Here is an 8,130-nt window from a genome sequence, read left to right as displayed (position 1 = left end):
CATACAGCTAAGAAGTATCTGAGGGCAGATTTGAACTCAGATCGTCCTGACTCCAAGCCCAGTTCCCTAGCCACTGAGCCTCCTAGCGACCTCATATTATGATCCTTTTTTCTTATTTAAGATTCCTTCAAATATTCGCCTATATTATCTTGGGAGAGAGTGATTGGAGGGTATGTGAAAATTCTTTCAATTTGGATATTTTTTATTATAGGCTAAAAATGCTTATATTTAGAATAATGATAAATAATCTTGTTTCTGGCGGACATGACAAAAACATGGAATATAGTATTAATTTTATTTCTTCTCCCATCCTATGAGAGCTAACAGTCTCATTGAGGAAACAAGACACACACATGAAAGGTCAAAAATCACAGAAGGCAGTGTTTTTTAGTGGAAAGAATATTGGATTTTGAGTTAGGAGATCTAGGTTTGAAGCCCAGATCTATCTCTTATCCCCTGTGTGATCCTGGACAAATGTGTCCTCCTCTCTGGGCCTCAGTTTACTCATTTGTATGTAGTGGTCCTCCGTAACATTTCTCATTTCTTTTAGAAGCTAAGGGGAACCCCAGAAGTTCTAGTGGTAAAAAGATTGGTGAGATGATAAGGAATGGAGGGACATCTATGTGGGCATGCAGATTCCAAATTCCAAGTTTTTCTCTTTTGACCTTGAGGAACTTTTTGTCTGAGAGATTTCATTGTAGGAAACAGAAGCCAGACCAGGGCTTGATAGATGTCACCCTAGCCAACAGAGAATGGGCAGCTTTGGTTTTAGGTTTGACTGTGTAGATGTGGCTGCTTCCCCACAACCTGCTGGAGCTTCTACCTCATGGAAGGGTAGAATTTTTGCACTTAGCTTGAAGGCTCATCAAGGACAGGGCTCAGCAGCCACCCCAGTACCATATGTAGACTGGCATTTGATAATGGTTTCTTCATTGTGAGGAAAATGAAACTTCACAAAATGAAACAAGTAGTTAGAGACATCAAACACGTCCACCATTAGAAGAAAAACCACTGTCAAGTCTCACCAAATAGAGAGAAGGATCTGTAGTCTTAGATCTCTCAGGTAACGAAGAGAGTAGGAAGAGAGGACTATGATGGGAATTTTACCATGCTAAATCCTCTTTGGATACCCTTGCGAGGACTTCCAAGGGAGCTCGGGTGGTTTAGTCCCCTGCCCTTGGACAGATATATGCTTAGGCCATCCAATATGGATAATTATTCTCTTCTGGAAGACCTCCATGGATCAAGATTCCATAAACTTTGGCCAAGCATTTCAGTGTTTATTGCTTTGACAAGGTGGAGAATGGGTTTATCATAACCAATGCCAAGAGGAAACACTACTGGGATTAGTAAAGCAAATATTGAACCACCTCCATCTCCATGTTTACATCCTTTCCAAAGGATGCTCTGCAAATCTGAGCAAACATGTGAGCCCATCAGGGTACCTTCTGTCCAGGAGACAGGAGCAGGGTGGACGCATGCCTACGCCAGTTGCCAATGACATTATGGCTCTGAAGTACATTTTCCTCCCCTGAGGTTATCCATAATCACAAACTGTTAGTTATGAGCATGGCCTAGAGAATCCAATTATCCAGCTGACAGCATCTCTAAGGGCTCCAGGGTCTCTCTCGATCAAATTGGACTGAGATAGCACATGGCCTCACCAGAAAGATCAGGCCAGGTCATCCCACAGGTTGGTTAGGGGAGATTATCCTTTGATTATACAGAAATAGTTGATGCTTTCACTTGCCAGGCAGAGCTGCCTGGTTCATGCATGCAGAAAGCACTCTATGTAGTGGCTCAAATCTGCTTATCATCTGCAAAGTCATTAAACAGCATTTACTCTCTCTGTCCCTGGTACACATTGCCTAGGACATAGCAAGGTCTTAATAAATGCTTTATCTAATCCAATCTGGTTCTTTCACTTTCTGAACCAGAGTGCATCTTGGACTTTGAGATACATGGTTCATACAGTGATGGGGTGGGCATTTGTCCAGTGGTCCATGGGGTTATTAGGAGTGAGGGGAGAAGTAGTGGAGGATAGAATTAAAATGTGGTAGAACAGAAACAGTGATGGATTTGGAAATATAACATAACATAACATAATAATGTAATTAATGTAACATCACATCACATCAATAGTGCTTTAATATTTCCTTTACATATGTTATGTCATTTGACCCTCATAACCACCCTATGAGGTAGCTGATATTATCCCTATTTTACAGGTGAGATAACTGAGGCTAAGAGGACTTTCTCACAGTGGTTTGCTCAAGGTCAGATAGTAAGAGTCTGAGGCAATACTGGAATGCAAGTCTTCCTGATTCCAAGTCTAACACTATAACCCCAGCTTGCCCAAACCAGAAGATCTAGCTTCAAATCCTAGCTCCACTATTTACTATCTATATGACCTTTGGCAAGTTACTTATTCTCTGTGACCCTGTTTTCCTCTCTGTAAAATAAGGGGGTTGGGGTCTCTAATGGTCTCTAAGGTCCCTTCTAGCTTTAAGTCTATGAGTATCTGAATGCCTCTTTGACCCTCACTCTCTGCCCTGGCATTGGGAAAATTAGCTCAGTTTTCTTGGTGCAAGGGGTGTTAATGAGAGTTTCCTTCACTTCTTGGAGACTCTGACAAAGCAAGGTGGGAAGGATGACTACAAGCCTGAAGCCACTTCTTTATTCCCCCCAGTTTTCAGATGTTTTTTACCCCTTTCCATTCTTTCTTTGCAAACCCCAATTCATTTATATAGAAACATATAAAAATTCTTCTGCATCCTCATAACAGCCTATGCTTCTTTGGAGGCAATTTCAAGGGACTTGCTTGTTAAAAGCCCTGTGGAGCACATTTTGGGAAATTGAGACAATATTTCAGTTGGTCCTGCCATTCTACACATGTTAGAGATAGCTAAAGCTTAGCTTTTCTTAGCTTCTACTTTTGTGATTGTTGTTCAGTCATGTCTGACTTTTCGTGATTCCATTTGGGGTTTCTTGGCAAAGATACTGAAGTGCTTTGTCATTTCCTTCTGCAGCTCATTTTACAGAAGTGGAAACTGGGGCAAACAGGGATTAGTGACTTGCTCAAGGTCACTCAGCTCATAAATGTATGAAGTATGATTTCAATTCAGGAAGATGAGTATTCCTGCTTCCAGACTTGGTGCTTTATCCACCGTACTACCTAGCTTCTGATTTCTTTTAATGTATAATAATTTTATTATTAATATAATCATATGATCAACACTAAGAAATAATAGCTAGCATTTAATAGTGCTTTAGGTATTTTAAAGTACTTTATAAGTTTTGTCTCATTTAATCATCACAAAAATCCTGCAAAGTAGGTATTACTCTCCCCATTTGCTGCCTGGTCAGGACAGGTCATCCTACCTACCTGTTCCAAGGATGAAATAGGCCATTGACACATTCCTACTTCCAAGAATCCTCCTGCCACTCAGTCTTGAGACTCTAAGCTAAAATATTCTCTTTTCCTTTTTATCTATTGAAGACATCTACAGAGATGTAGGGTGATGTGGGGTCCTTTCCTGTCCCTGCCTCTCTTCAATTCAAAGGCTGCTCAGGCATGTTTACTCACCCAAATCTATCTGCTTCACCAGCCTCATCACCTGGGGATATATGAAAATAGTAAGTGGTTCCATAAAATAATAAGCAGTATCTATCTAAAACCTTCAGCAAGCATTATATGCAATGGGGATAAGCTAGATGCATTCCCAATAAGATCAGGGGTGAAACAAGGTTGTCCATTATCACCACTATTATTCAATATGGTACTAGAAATGTTAGCTGTAGCAATTAGACAAGATAAAGATATTCAAGGAATTAGAATAGCCAAAGAAGAAACTAAGTTATCACTCTTTGCAGATGATATGATGATTTACCTGGAGAATCCCAGAGATTCAAGTAAAAAATTACTTGAATTAATAAACAACTTTGGCAAAGTTGCAGGGTACAAAATAAACCCACACAAATCCTCTGCATTCCTATATATTAGCAACAAAGTTCAACAGCAAGAGATAGAAAGAGAAATCCCATTTAAAGTTAGGGCAGACAGTATAAAATACTTAGGAGTCTACCTGCCAAAACAAACCCAGGGACTATATGAACACAATTACAAGACACTTTTTGCACAAATAAAGTCAGATTTAAGTAAGTGGAAAAACATTAGTTGCTCATGGGTAGGCCGTGCTAATATAATAAAAATGACAATTCTACCCAAATTAATATACTTATTTAGTGCCATACCAATTAAACTATCAGACAATTACTTTCTAGAGCTGGATAAAATAATATCAAAATTCATTTGGAAAAACAAAAGGTCCAGAATATCAAAGGGACTAATGAAAAGAAATGCTTGGGAAGGTGGCCTAGCGCTACCAGACCTTAAACTGTACTATAAAGCAGCAATTATCAAAACCACTTGGTATTGGCTAAGAAACAGAGAGGTAGACAAGTGGAATAGACTTGGCACTCAAGACGCAGTAGGCAAGGAATATAGCAACCTTCTGTTTGATAAACCCAAGGACCCCAGCTTCTGGGATAAGAACCCATTGTTTGACAAAAATTGCTGGGAAAACTGGATAACAGTGTGGCGGAAATTAGGCATAGACCCATACCTGACACCGTACACAAGAATAAAGTCCAAATGGGTACATGATTTAGGTATAAAGATTGATACCATGAACAAACTGGAGAAGCAAGGAATAGTGTATTTATCAGATCTATGGAGAAGGGAAGAATTCTTTACTAAAGGAGAGATAGAATGCATTATGAAATGCAAAATGGATAACTTTGATTACATTAAACTGAGAAGTTTTTGCACAACCAAACCCAATGCAACCAAAATCCAGAGGGATGTAGTAAATTGGGAAAGAATTTTTACAGCTAAGCTCGGGGATAAAGGCCTCATTTCTAGAATATATAGAGAACTGACCCAAATGTATAATCATACAAGTCATTCCCCAATTGATAAATGGTCAAAGGATATGAACAGGCAATTTTCAGAGGAAGAAATTAAAGCTATCTATAATCATATGAAAAAATGCTCTAAATCACTATTGGTTAGAGAGATGCAAATCAAAACAACTCTGAGGTACCACATCACACCTATAAGATTGGCAAACATGACAGAACAAGAAAATGATAAATGCTGGAGAGGATGTGGGAGAGTTGGAACACTAATTCATTGTTGGTGGAGCTGTGAGCGCATCCAACCATTCTGGAGAGCAATTTGGAACTATGCCCAAAGGGCTACAAAAATGTGCATACCCTTTGACCCAGCAATATCACTACTAGGACTATATCCCCAAGAGATCATAAAAATGGGAAAGGGTCCCACATGTACAAAAATATTTATAGCAGCACTCTATGTAGTTGCCAAAAACTGGAAGTCAAGGGGATGTCCATCAATTGGGGAATGGCTGAATAAATTATGGTATATGAATGTAATGGAGTACTATTGTGCCATAAGAAATGATGAACAAGAAGACTTCAGAGAGGCCTGGAAGGACTTATATGACCTGATGCTGAGTGAAAGGAGCAGAACCAGGAGAACTTTATGCACAGCAACAACCACAGTGTGTGAGAGTTTTTTCTGGTAGACTTAGATTTTTGTAATAACACAAGAACTTCTGAAAAAAAAAAAAATCCCAATGGTGGACCTCAAGGCAAAATGCCTTCCACACTCAGAGAGAGAAATATGGAAGTCACTCACATAATGTAGCAGATCATGTTTGTGTATGTGTATCTGTTTGTGTATCATGTTCTGATTTGTTATACGGATTCTTTCATTTATCTTAGTCTGACTACACAGCATGACTATAGTGAAAATATACTCAATAGGAAAGTATATGTAGAATCTATACAGAATTGTATGCAGTCGTGGGGAGGGAGGGAGGTAGTGGGGGGTGGGTGGGGAGGGATAAAATCGCAATTGTATGGCAGTGATTGTTAAACATTAAAAAAATAAAAAAAAAAAAAAAAAAAGAAAATAGTAAGTGGTTCCCTTAGCAACAAATATAGAGAGAAATGGTGTAGCATCATTGAAAAGGGAAATCAGCTCTGCTTTGTACAGTAAAGATGTTGTCCTGGGCCAGTCAAAGAGCCATCTGAGCTGCATCTCTGATTCCTATCAATTTCCTGGGAACAGCCTGCTCTGAACCCCTAGAGGCAAACATTCCATGGAAAAGCCACTCACTTCATCCTAGGTGACTGCATCTAAGCTGCTCTTTTCCATTCGAGGCTATGTTCTCTAATTCTATCCTTGCAAAGTACATTACAAATATAATCTCATCTGATCATCACAAATCTGTTGCAAAGTAAGTACTATTATCCCCATTTTACAGATGAAGAAACTAAGCCACACAGAGGCTAAGTGATTTGTAAAGAGTCACAAAGGTGAGAAAATATCTCTCCCATTCTTGGCCATTCTTTTCTACTCTCTTCCATCCTAGGCTACACTACCCATAGTTTATTCCAGTGGAGGAATTTTTTCTTTCCCATAGAAAATATTATCTTCTCTGGGTCTTGCACTTTCCCAGGGCAGCGAGCTTCAGAGCACAGCACCCTAGCCTGGATAACAGGAAGCCTGAGATCTTTTCTTGGCCCTACTCTGGAGGGACCACCTTTTTTTTTTCTTTCTGTGGAGGTAGAGCTGATAATGGGATATTAAGTGCTTTGGGAAAACACTGTCTAGAGATGAATGTCTCAATCAACAGTAAATAAGGAAATGCCTACTCTGAGTCTAAGGCACTTACTGGGTGCCCCACACATTCATTGTGTTCTACCCAAACAGGAGCAGTCCCTGTCCCTTGTACAAATTCTGTACCTCCCTGTATTGATAATGTAGTTTTTGTTTTAGTATAATCAAGTACCTCTGATTGAATAATGTGATTAAAGAAGATCTTCCCCACCCATTAATGTGCCTGGGAAGATTTGTAGGAAGGCCCACACCTTTTGTTAATGAGGCACTGGTTCTCAGGGGTTGTGATGCCCTCTGGCTCTGAAAAATGTGTAAGTACTCTGAGGTGAGGTTATACTTTGGGGCGTGCTCTTTGGAAGTGTTTGTTTGGCCAGACCAGACTCTGGGAAGCCACTAAGGAACCCTTCCTCCCCCTTTGAAAACCCAGATGTTGGGGCTTCTCTGGTCAGACAGTTGGATCTGTCTGTTGATCTGTGATGTATGTATTGCTTATGTCAGATAGTTGGAAGCCGAGTCTGTTGATTTAGATTTTTCTCTGAAGTTCAGGGTGCTGACTTTTTCCCCTGAACTAAGTCAATGATACATGTACTTGATTAAGTGATTATTGGCCCCTCGAAAGTTGCTTTTCCTTTTAGAAAAGCAGATCAAAGATCCTATGATAGCAGGCCCTCCTCACTTGCTTTTACATTTCCTACCCTTGCTTATAACGTTGCACTCTCTGAAGCATAGTTTGAATACTTGGCAGTTTAGCTCGAGGAAGGACTTCAGTGTCTGGTACCTTATCCTGCCAGGTGACCCTCAGAATCTTCCTAAGACAGTTCAAGTGGAAACTATTCAGTTTCCTGACGTGGTGCTGTAGACTGACCATGGAATTCCTAAGCACTTAGGAATTAAGAGGAGAGGGGGAATCACTGCGGACCCCAGGGGGCAGAAAAGCCTTCACAGAGAAGGCAAGACCAGATCTTTATAGGATCACAGATCAAAGTGGGAAGGTACCTTGGAGGCCTTTTAGTCCATAACCCTCATTTCACAGATGAGGAAACCAAGGCACAAAATGGTTAAGTGACTTGAACAGTCATGCAGGTAGTAAGCATCAGAGGTAGCATTTGATTCCAGATCCTCTGACTCCAGAGCCAGAGTTCTTTTCACTGCAATACATCTTGAAGAATAAAAATAGTAATCTCCTGAGGGAGATAATGCAAATATTATTTTCCCTGTTTTATAGATGAAGAGAGAAGTCATGTAACTGACTCAAAGGCATATAACTAGAAAGTAGCAGTCAGAATTTGAATCCAAGTCTTCTGCAGGTAAGGCCAGTGCTATTCATTTAAAATATTTAAAAATTATTTTTATGCTGAATTTGAACCAGCCAACATGAACATTTCCATATACAAAAATATACTAGCTGTATAATCCTGTAT

This window comes from Notamacropus eugenii, chromosome 2 (assembly GCF_028372415.1).
Source record: "Notamacropus eugenii isolate mMacEug1 chromosome 2, mMacEug1.pri_v2, whole genome shotgun sequence".
Lineage (NCBI taxonomy): Eukaryota > Metazoa > Chordata > Mammalia > Diprotodontia > Macropodidae > Notamacropus > Notamacropus eugenii.
Note: the sequence above shows the minus strand (reverse complement) of the source record.